Source organism: Saccostrea cucullata, unplaced genomic scaffold (genome assembly GCF_032062105.1).
Source record: "Saccostrea cucullata isolate Sc308-1 unplaced genomic scaffold, CSIRO_AGI_Scuc_v1 ctg17664, whole genome shotgun sequence".
NCBI classification, from domain to species: Eukaryota; Metazoa; Mollusca; class Bivalvia; order Ostreida; family Ostreidae; genus Saccostrea; species Saccostrea cuccullata.
Window position 1 is genome coordinate 1 of NW_026934172.1, and position 11,344 is coordinate 11,344.

Below are 11,344 nucleotides of genomic sequence, written 5' to 3' on the forward strand. Positions count from 1 at the left end.
GGCCACGTCCATAACTCCACCAGACAGACCTACTTCAGGTCCTACTGAGATCTCTAGACCAACCTTCACCAAACTTGGCACACCTGCTGCTGGGCTTTGACATTAGGAAGTCTTTTTAGCAGGACTCTGCTCCAGGATCCAGGTGAGCTGAGAAAAGAAGTTTTGTTAAATTTTACTTCAAGATGCAAAAGATTCTTAGATCTACCAATGAAAATTTTGCAATTTCACAAATTTAATTTGAATTTCTAAAACCACGTATTCTAGGGTCCCAGGTATTCTAGGGTCCCCTCAGCCCTGTCTACATGCGGTCCTGTCCCTGTTAGAGGGGGGGGTGGGGACACACTCAGGCCCCATCTGCCTGGGGGACACCCCCACGACTGTCTGAGCTGGCCTACAAACACATCTACCTCCTGGCTGCCAACAAGAGACGTTGAGCCCACTTTACGTTTTTACGTACAACCAGGGACTTCCTTTCAGGCAGCTCCAGCATCTACCTTTCACTCAGCAGTTTTATAGCGAGTTCAAATTTAATTCAAATTTCACTATGTCTTAAAAAATGTTTTTAAAAATTTAGATTATTTCATTTATTAAAGAGTTGTTTCAGTGATATACTTGCATGTAATACATATACATTTTAATGTGCACAGAGAAGCTAGTCAAACCTTATATTATCATATTTGTGACTGTTTCTAATTTTATAATTAATTACATAATAAAAAATCAAATGGTCTTGATTTGCTAAAAAAAAGTAATAAATGTGATTCTCACAGTGTTACAGCCAGCATTAGGAGACGAAGCTGACCTGACCTATGACAAATTTACAGAGCACAGAGTCTACAAACATCTTATCTGTCTCAGACAGCCAGGCCGTTCAGAAGTAAGCAAAGAAAAACATAAAAAAATTATCACACTGCTCTTCTTTTGCTAATAAAATCTTGTTCAGACTTTATTTTCCTTGTTCTGGCGGCCAAGTACCAGGAAGTTGCTAATTTTGGGATGAAGTTGACTTTTCACAGCAATTTCCTACAATGAAGTTGGAGTTTTTCGAATTGTCGATGATTGAAAAAGCCATCAAAAGTGTAAGACTCACTAACAGGACATTTTGTATTGTGATGGCAAATGAACTACCAGGGCAATATCATGGTAACTCAGAGGCTGCAGTTAAAGGTGAGATCAATATTATAGTGACTCAGAGGCCGCGATTTTTAGAGGTGAGATCAATATTATAGTGACTCAGAGGCTGCGAGTATTAAAGGTGAATAAATATTATAGTGACTCAGAGGCCGCGAGTTTTAGAGGTGAGATCGATATTATAGTGACTCAGAGGCCACAAGTTTTAGAGGTGAGATCGATTATCCCAATTATTAAGCCTTCTTTACTTAATCCTCTTTGTGTCAGGTGATGTAAAACTAGCTACACAGTCTCTCTTTCCGGTCCAATCTTATGCCATTGATTTCACTCTTCTCTATGATGGCTGTCTCTTTCATGGTGTCTTAATTTCTTTGACCTGCCCCAGGGATGTCAACATTTCAGCAAAACATAAAAATTTTATAAATTTTTCAGGAAGAGGAGAATATTCTGCATCACGAGGTGCTACATAACAGAATCCACCAGGAACTGTCCACCAAACAGCAGGCTCTGGAGGCGTGGTAACAGAATCCACCAGGAACTGTCCACCAAACGGCAGGCTCTGGAGGCGTGGTAACAGAATCCACCAGGAACTGTCCACCAAATGGCAGGCTCTGGAGGCGTGATAACAGAATCCACCAGGAACTGTCCACCAAACAGCAGGCTCTGGTGGCGTGGTGTCAGGATCCACCAGGAACTGTCCACCAAACAACAAACTCTGGAACAGGAACTGTCCACCAAACAACAGGCTCTGGAGGAGGCATCAGGTGACCGAGGTTCTGCTACTGCGTGTCCTGAGGACCTACTGACCGCTGAGGACAGACAGACTGTACTGTTTGAGCTGCTACAGGAACTACAGAGAAAGACATCTGTGTTTTTTTTCCCCAACCCTAAAGTATTTTGTATTAACGTACAAGAAAATAGCATCTAACCAATGCCAAGTATTGGCCATATTTCATCTGTATCCTTAAGGTTAAAATGTAAATCTTCAAAAAGATTGTCTAAAAAAGGTACCATAACATTTTCCTTCCACAATATTCATGTTGACAATTGCCTTCATTTGGGGAAAAGGGAAGGGAAATTTTGATTTCACAGAGAAAAAAGTTATAGTATTACGTCCCTATATACTACATTTAATATCAATCTACTCATTTTTTTTAGGTGACAAGATGATGCCTTGACAGAGTTAAGGCCCCCGTGGCTGGGATCATCCTCACTCTGATGACAAATCTACGTCAGACTGTTTCTGTAGGATTCTGTCTCCGACGACGAAACCTCACACTTCCTCACCATGCTGAACTCCACAGCAGGTCAAGGTCAAACAGGGTCATGGGGTCAAGTGTCAGGGTCACGAACCCGATTTGCTTCCTCCCTTCAAATGGAGCTTAGAGGAGTGATAGATCACATTCTGCTTTCAAGTAAGAACACAGTGAAATATCTGAAGTGTATATGTACATACTTTTGCGCTGAAAAGAAATTTTTCAAGTGCATGTTCATAAAACTAGAATTTCAAACAACTTTGTACAAAACTAAGAAATTTTATTATCAATCTCAAATTCTGTTAAGGTGGTGGCCAGAGAGAGTTAGAGCCAATCTTCACGGGGCTCTGCTATATTATCTATACAAATCGCTCAGAAACCCAAGTCACTGACTCACACAGTACAGGTATGTTTAAGTAGAAGTCACATGTGTCTTGTTTAAGAATATAATTCAAAGTAAGATGTAAAAGCCTGAATGTCAACAAAACTCCACAGAGCTTGCTCTTACTTTGTGGCATACATAGGTCGAAATTGTATGTATTTTTAGAATACAGTCATGCTCTTCAAGTGTAAATTATATGAAATACAAAACCTAAACTAGCATGACAGAGGATTATAACAATGTTTCCTTTTTCTGACAGAGGCAGGAGGTGATGGGGTTGGGAAGAGGATTTGGCCGACGCCCACTCTGAGTATGAGCAGCTGAGACGGGAAAATGTGTCGACCATTCTGTCATCAGACAACTTTATGGACATGGTGTGTTGTGTGATGGACACGATGTAGGAAGGGTAAGGAGGAATTTCGTATCCTCGTGTATTTTTAGTTCCACTTGTTTCATTTTGAACAGGTTTCAGCAGTGCATGACCAGCTATACTAATATTGTCTGTTGTAGATGCTGTCTCTATCAGTACTGGACGTCACCATTCTGTCTATTGACAAGTTCCAGCAGTGGATGACCGTTCTGTCCTCTAAAGGTTACCTCCAACAGCTGGTGGACAGCCTTCTCCATGACACCAGCCGCTACAGACCCTTGTGTCCCCCGCCCCCCAACTCAGAGTGCTGTAATCATCTGTCTAAACTGGTAGGTCTTCCATAATTACTATCTCATTCTACCCCCACATTTGTCATATTGCATCTAACAAAACTTTAATCTGTATATAACTCATTCAAAAATTTTGATTTAGCAGTAGTCCATTAATTGATTTTCAATATTGATATGAAATTTAAGGGCTCCGACTTATAAATACAAAGTGACTGTGTTTCAGAGTTTGTTACTGTGTGGCAGAATCAGCCGTGGGGGCCCACACCTTGTTACAGTGTGGAGTCATGCAGAGACTGGCTGGATGTGTCTTCTTTGACCTTCGACCTGACTTTGACAGGTAAGTGTGTCAGCTGTCTTATAAAATGTTTACAGAAATAAGTATGTCCAAATACAAATGAACTTGTATAAAATTAAAATATCAGTGTAGAGCTTGACAATTTCAAGTTTGTATATACGAGGGGTGATCAAAAAGTTCGCAAACTAATTGAATAACTTCCATACAAGAAACATTATTTGGTTTTAATGTTGATTATATTTTAAAATAATCATCCCCAATTTTAATGCACATCAACCACCGTTCTGCGCATGCCGAATCACGTGATATTGGCGGACACGTGACCCCCTCCATAGCGTTCTGTCACAAAAGTTAAAAGTTTTTTTCCAGTTTTATATTTCTTTCCATGTGAGTTAATTTTTATGACAAGAACAGTTAATTTGTCAGAAATGGTATATCTCGGCAACAGATTGGGTGGATAATAACACCCTTTTTTCCAAAAACAAGCATGGCGACCATTAAAACACAAATCTTCTGTCTCAGGAGAGCCCTTTTATTCAATGTGGATGAGATGGGTGCAACCTTTTTATCATATCTAATATGTTTAAAATCTAAAGTAAACGATATCGTAAGTATTTAATACTTATATCATTGTTCAAATATTCAACTATTTTTCAAAGTGCTAGTTGGAGGTCTTTGATAGCAAATTGCTTAATTAAAAATACATATCTTTTCAAACTTGCTTTCACTGAGCAAGATGACAAGTATCATTTTTAACCATTAGCATTCCTTCACTAAAACGATTAATCCAATCACTAATTGAATTTATAGGAACTCATTTATCTCAATAAACTGTGTACTAATTATTATATGATACAGTAACTGAAGAGGGATTTCTAAGATATTACAAGAAATTGTACAGTCGTTTGTTGAACAAGTTCGACTAGACAACCATTTTCGTCACAAGTGACCTAAATAGTGACGTCATTTTCACATTGTGATGTCACACCCTTACCAACCTGATATGTTTGCTGCAGGCCTGCAGCAAACTGGCAAGTTTGCTGCAAGCTTGCAGCAAACAAAATTGTTCCGAAGAAAATTTTCTTGTACGCAGATGATTGCCGCTAGCTGCGATCTTGCGGCAAACATTGCAACAATTGCTGTAAGCTTGCAGCAAATTCGCAGGAACCCAACATGTTTGCCGGAACATTCAAGAAACATACCGCCAATTTAATGTTCGCAGCAAGTTCGCAGGAAACTTTTTCACAATTCAAATGTTTGCAGGAAGTTGCAAGAACAGTAAACAAGTCAAATCAGCCAATGAAACGCAGATTGTAATGGGTCAACACAAAACTGGCCATTTTGAAATGTTGGAATTGAAGCTGTACATGTTTCAGTATTTTGGTAGGAATATACATCGATTTGAATGATTAAAAGTGCCAAACTCTGGATGTAGGTGTTCATTCTCTCAATGAAATCTAATTGGTAAGAAATGATTTTGATTTATTTTGATATTTGAAAGAATATTTCTTAAAGCACGTTTGAGTAACTGGTGTAAATGCTAGGTCAAATCTAAATCTGTTTCTTATGAATTTCAGTCCTCTTTTGATATCACATATGTATACTTCTTAAAAGTATTAATGGACCCAAATCACTTAAATGTTATCAAATTAATTAGTAAATGTGTAATCACAAAAATATTCATTAAAAATTATATGTAAAGTTCTTTAAAATTCTGTTCATATAAAATTAAGCTATCATGCACTTTATTTTAAAAAGGTATGAAAACTTTGTCTAGGAACGTAAAGAGGCCTATCATAACTTCATAAAACTGCATTTTTTCAGAAACATGTGGTGGATTTTCTCTAGACTTAACAGATTTAGGTCAGGACAAAGGTTTTCTGTGAACTTGCTGCTTGTACAAAGGAATGTGCCAAAACCATAAGGAAATTGTTTGTGCAAATTACAGCAATGTTTCTGCAAGCTTGCTGCAATGTTTCGGCAGGCTTGCAGCAATGTTTGCCGCAAGCTTGCAGCAATGTTTGCGGCAGGCTTACAGCAATGTTTGCCGCAAGCTTGCAGCAAGGTTTCCTTATTTGGAAAATCCAAAGTTTGCTGCAAACCTCATTTGCATGGTAAAATGTTTGCAGCAAGCTTGCTGCAGACTTGCCGCTAACTTGCTGCAAACGCCAAAGCTTTGTATAGACTGTCATGCTTTCTTTGGCTACATTGCCGCAAGCTTGCAGCAATGTCTGCTGCAAGCTTGCAGCAATGTTTGCTGCAGACTTGCAGCAAATATTTGCAGGAAGGCAATGTTTTCGGTAATTTAGGGCAAACAAGGAGAGAAACTTTATTCAGCATATGCTATTTATAGACCTTGTGTATGGCTATGTGTGTATCAAATTATTTTCTAATCTGAATTGTGGTTTTGTAGATATAGAGATAGTTTGCGAACTTTATGATCACCCCTCGTATACTGAATAAGGATTAAAAGTTTTGTAAGCATTGCCCGAGAAGATTGCAGTCGATCTTGTTGATTGTTGACCTTGTTATGATTTCTACAGAGATGAAGCCAGCGTTGATACAGAGGAGGACTTCCTGCCCAGCCCCATGGCCCGCTATCGTCAACTTCTCATTGCCGTCCTCAAATTCTGTCTGGCCATGCTGACCTCACTGGGTATAGAAAACCAGGACTGTGACAATCAGGTGAATAGTTTCTACAACTATATGTGTTTAATGCAGAGCCCCTCATGGACCCAAAGCACTATTTAGATAGTTCCCTAGAAAGTCTGCATATCAAGTAGAATTTCTCATGCTTTGACTTACGGGCATCAGCATCAATTTACACATTTTTGTAGACATAATTTCATAGCTTACTTAAAGATAGATTAGAATTGAGTAATTTTAAATACATTTAAAAACATATTGTCAAGGGAATGTAATTTTATGGGTAAGGGTGACCCATGGAATCCAGAAATATCAGACCCCACAAAAAATATACAAAATTGTTTACCATTCCATGCTGTTATAGGTGATACAGTTTATTTTGTCTCACGGAGAAGGTTTTCACGGAATTTGCGAGACAGACAGCCCAGTTTAAGTCTCCCTGCTCTACGTGAACTAGCTCTAACTACAGCGGTATTCACACGAGCTAACTCAAGAGGTAAATATTGTTACATGTATGTTTGTCGAAGCAGATTCTGTTCATTATGACATTTTAACTGGTACTATTGATTTTCAAACATTTAGTCAAAAATGTTTTAACGATATATGTATCTTCATTTCTAATGTTCTACAAAACAGGCATTCCAGATGCAGAATTTGATGACCTTGATCCAGCTGGAATAGAATTGAAAGGTCAAAAGGTCAGGATTGAGAGACAATTGTTGGCACTGATGCCAAAGTACTGTATATGAGAGAGAGTCAACAAACATAACTCAAGTCACTCAAGTCACTGGAGTCTGATGAGTTGACTCGGGGGAAGGACTTATTAAAGTTCAGAACTGGCGTGTATTTAGAAGTGTCCTCCAGTGTAACCTCTTATTGTCGAGCTGTCATCTCAACCTCAGGTAAAACCACAAATTTAAAGACGTATCTTGTCAGATTGTCAATTAAGTGTTGATAACCTGTAAGAGCTGCTAAAAAAGTTTTGAAGTTGTATATCTTTCACTTTAAATTTATGTTTGTAAGGGTCCAAAAATTATGTTGTTACCTTTATCAAGTGTCCAAGCAGATAATTATCTTTATAAACATTGTATAGTGTTGGGCATTGATAATGATATTGCAAACTTCATAAAATGTTAGGGACAAATAATAACTTTGTAAACTTTACATAATCACTGTGTCAGGAGACAAATCATATCGAAAAAAAGCAGATAATGGAATTGTTATCCTTATTCTTTCTCAGGAGCCTTTACCATATTGTAAATGTTAAGTAATATCAGCCTCAGGAAAACATATTGTAACTCTTTGTAATGTCAGATTTTTTTTTCAATTTATAGGACCAACATCACAGTTTTCTAGAGTTCTGTTCCGACCGTGTCTGGATGAAACCTTCTAAACTAGAGATCTAGGAAGTATACTGATGGTATGTTATTTATAGCACTAGAGGTCAGAGGTCAATACACTGTTGTAAAGAAAGAATAAGCCTCCTCATAAAATATTATATATTGAAAAGGTATGAGCTCGGAAAAGTCTGTCTGTCCATAATTTTTTACTGGATTTGTGATTGTCCTATTTTTTTCAAATCTGGAATACATGTTATTTTAGGGACAAATTATGATACCAAGTTGATGATATTAATATCTTTGAAAATCTCCTCAAACTCAGAGTATTTAGCAGACAAACTAAGTGCATAGTAACGATTAGTAAGAATTCTACCAAGATTGTGATTTTTTAAAGCCCTGGGTCAGGGTACTTGAATAACAGGAGGGCCTTATGTGTGAAGATTTTTCCCCTACTTTAAGAGAAGTCTTTCTAATGTTCAAGTCAACTTGAAAACATTCCAGTCATGATTTGAGAAGTTAGAGGTACAGATAAAAGTAATTATTTCTAGACAGATCTCATTACAGACACTTCATTCCTGAATAGCAGTACAGTCCAGGCCATCAGCTTAGGGGTGGTGGTGCCAACTCCGCCAGTGTGCCAACCACTTCATGTCTGTGTAGGAGAGTCACAAACAACACCTCCGTAAACTACAGAGTCTGGCTGACCTTAGTACAGACGACCTCAAACAGGTGATTGATTGACTGTGTATTGTTTAACGTCCCTCTCAAGAATTTTTCACATGTATGGCGATGCCACCACTTGTCGGTGGAGAGCTGCAAATTTTGTCATATATTCGTGTCAACACTTATTGCAACACGGGACCTCGGTTAATATGGTTTCATCCGAAAGACCTGCATGTCTCAACGTCCCACAGTGGGATTTGAACCCGTGACATGAGGATCAACTCCTTACTTCACAAATCACAACTATAGATCAGACGACTCACGACCACGACTCAAACAGGGAAAGAAAAAATTATAAAATTGAATGTACAAAGGGTATGGATTTGGAGAAGGTTGTAATATTTAGTCATTTAGATCAGATGTATTTTTATGCACCCGGATCGATAGATCCAGGGCGTATATTGTTTTTGTCCTGTCTGTTTGTCTGTTTATCTGTTTGTCTGTTTGTCTGTCTGTCTGTTGTCAACTTTAACCTTCACCATAACTTTTGAACCATAAAAGAAAGAGACTTCATATTTGGTATGCATACTCCACTAATAAAGTCCTTTCAAATGACATCAAGGTCAATGACGTGATTTTGACTGTGACCTATATGCTAAAAATAGCTTTTTCCACTGTTTGTCATAACTTTTGAACCATAGGAGATAGGGACATCATATCTGGTAAACATACTCCACTAATAAAGTCCTTTTGAATGATGTCAAGGTCAATGATCTTGTGACCTAGACTTGACCTATATGCTAAAAATAGCCTTTTCCACTTTTTGCCATAACTTTTGAACCATAGGAGATAAGGAATTCCTGTTTGGTATGCATACTCCACTAATAAAGTCCTTTCAAACGACACCAAGATCTATGACTTTGTGACCTTGACTGTGACCTATGTGCTAAAAATAGCTTTTTTCACTGTTTGTCATAACTTTTGAACCATAGGAGATAGGGACTTCATATTTGGTAAACATACTCCACTAATAAAGTCCTTTCGAATGATGTCAAGGTCAATGATCTTGTGACCTAACTGTGACCTATATGTGAAAAATAGCTTTTTGCACTTTTTGCCATAACTTTTGAAACATAGGAGATAGGGAATTCATATTTGGAATGCGTACTCCACCAATTAAGTTCTTTCAAACGACACCAGGGTCAATGACCTTGTGACCTTAACTGTGACCAATATGCTAAAAATAGATTTTTGAGCTCTGTTTCCGTCGGGCGCATAGTGTTTCACAAACACATCTTGTTTAAGTACTTTTTTGTGTGTATGATGTGTAGAGTGGGTCTTCATTTTTTTGAAAATGGTAAGAGATGCATTCTTCCATACCCTTTCAATATTTTTTTACAAAAAAATGGTACGAAGACCCACTCTATATAAAAAACACAGTTTTAACATTCCATTTCTATCATTTTTACGGTTACTAAAGCGTGTTACCATTTTGATGGTTTAATTACAATAAATTTCTATGTCATTTAGTGATTCAGGTTTTATCTTTATGGTATGCACATGGTTATGATAAATAACCCCTAAATTTTACAAAAAGTGGAATTTGTAAGAATTTTTATTTGAGATTTTACCTGCCCTTGCGTAGGCATATGGCTCGCCTAATCCCCCTAGATTCTTTGGTATACAGATGTGTCAGATGAATATCTAGGGCAAGTTCTGTTTTGGGTACAGTGCGCCATTTTCGACAGAGTTATGCCCCTTGGACTTAGGAAAATTCTAATTATTTGCAGTTTCCGTTCATTTTCTTTGCAACCATTGCACATACTGAAATGAAATTTGGTATACAGATATATCAGATATATCTAAGTCAAGTTCTGTTTTGGGTACGGTCGGCCATTTTTGACAGAGATATGCCCCTTGGACTTAGAAAAATTCCAAGTATTTGCAGTTTCTGCTCATTTTCTTCACAACCATTGCACATACTGAAATGAAATTTAGTATACAGATTTATCAGATAACTTTCTAGGTCAAGTTCTGTTTTGGGTACGATCGCACTATTTTTGACAGAGTTATGCTCTTTTGGACTTTCAAAAATTCCAATTTTGGGGAAGGGGGCATAAGTGTTTTATAAACATCTCTTGTTTTAAATACATTTTTTTTGTATGTATGATGTATTTGATCTGTTTAATGTTTAGTTTTCTGGAGTAGAAGAGAAGCTCACATCTCATCAGAGACAGAAACTCGCTAAAACTCGCCTCACCAAAATCGTGCACTACAAAGAGGAACAACTGCAATACTTTGCTTGTATCCTTTATGAACGAAGCAAAATATTAGAATTTGGGCTAAAAATTTTCTTGAAGTTGAAGCAAGTTTTAAAAAAAAAAAAAAAAAAAGAGGTTGGCAACTTCTGTACATTTTTAAACATGAGGATAGGTAAAAGCATTTAAAGGCTAGAACAAACATAAATGGTAGTAATCTCCCTTGACTGTGCTGCAGACATCTTGTAGAACTGTCTGTTTATGTTGTGGCGCCACCTGAAGTATTATCTCATTCACTGCATTCCTGTCAATCAGCAGACATCTACGTACCAAGTCAGACACGCCGACACACTCAACTCAGGAGGCTTCAAGGTTAGACCGGCTCTTTGTATCTTGTGCCCTTTTTATGTGGTACAAATGACTTTATGCTTTTTCATCTATTGTGTCTCGGTGAAATGAGTATTGTATGCAGGGAAATTTTTACCTCCAGTTTTAATACCCTGTTCATAGGTGTCCGAATTTGAATTGGGCAAATTTAAAAAAAAACAGACATGAATGAGTTTGGGTGAATTTAAAGTGAGGAAAAATTGTCTAAAAATTAAAGGGGGCAAAAAATAATCCAAAGGAAAGTAATGTTGTGTACAATATTGATTTTTTTTTTATCTCTGACAGTGTGTATTGTACTTCAAAGAAGTGCTTGCTGATTAGTATTT

General features: G+C 37.5%; 1 pseudogene; it reads left to right on the top strand.

The window, feature by feature from the left end:
• The first annotated feature begins 770 nt into the window (after positions 1-770).
• LOC134240074 (nuclear pore complex protein Nup205-like) lies at positions 771-11,042 on the top strand (annotated as a pseudogene).
• The last annotated feature ends 302 nt before the right edge of the window (positions 11,043-11,344 follow it).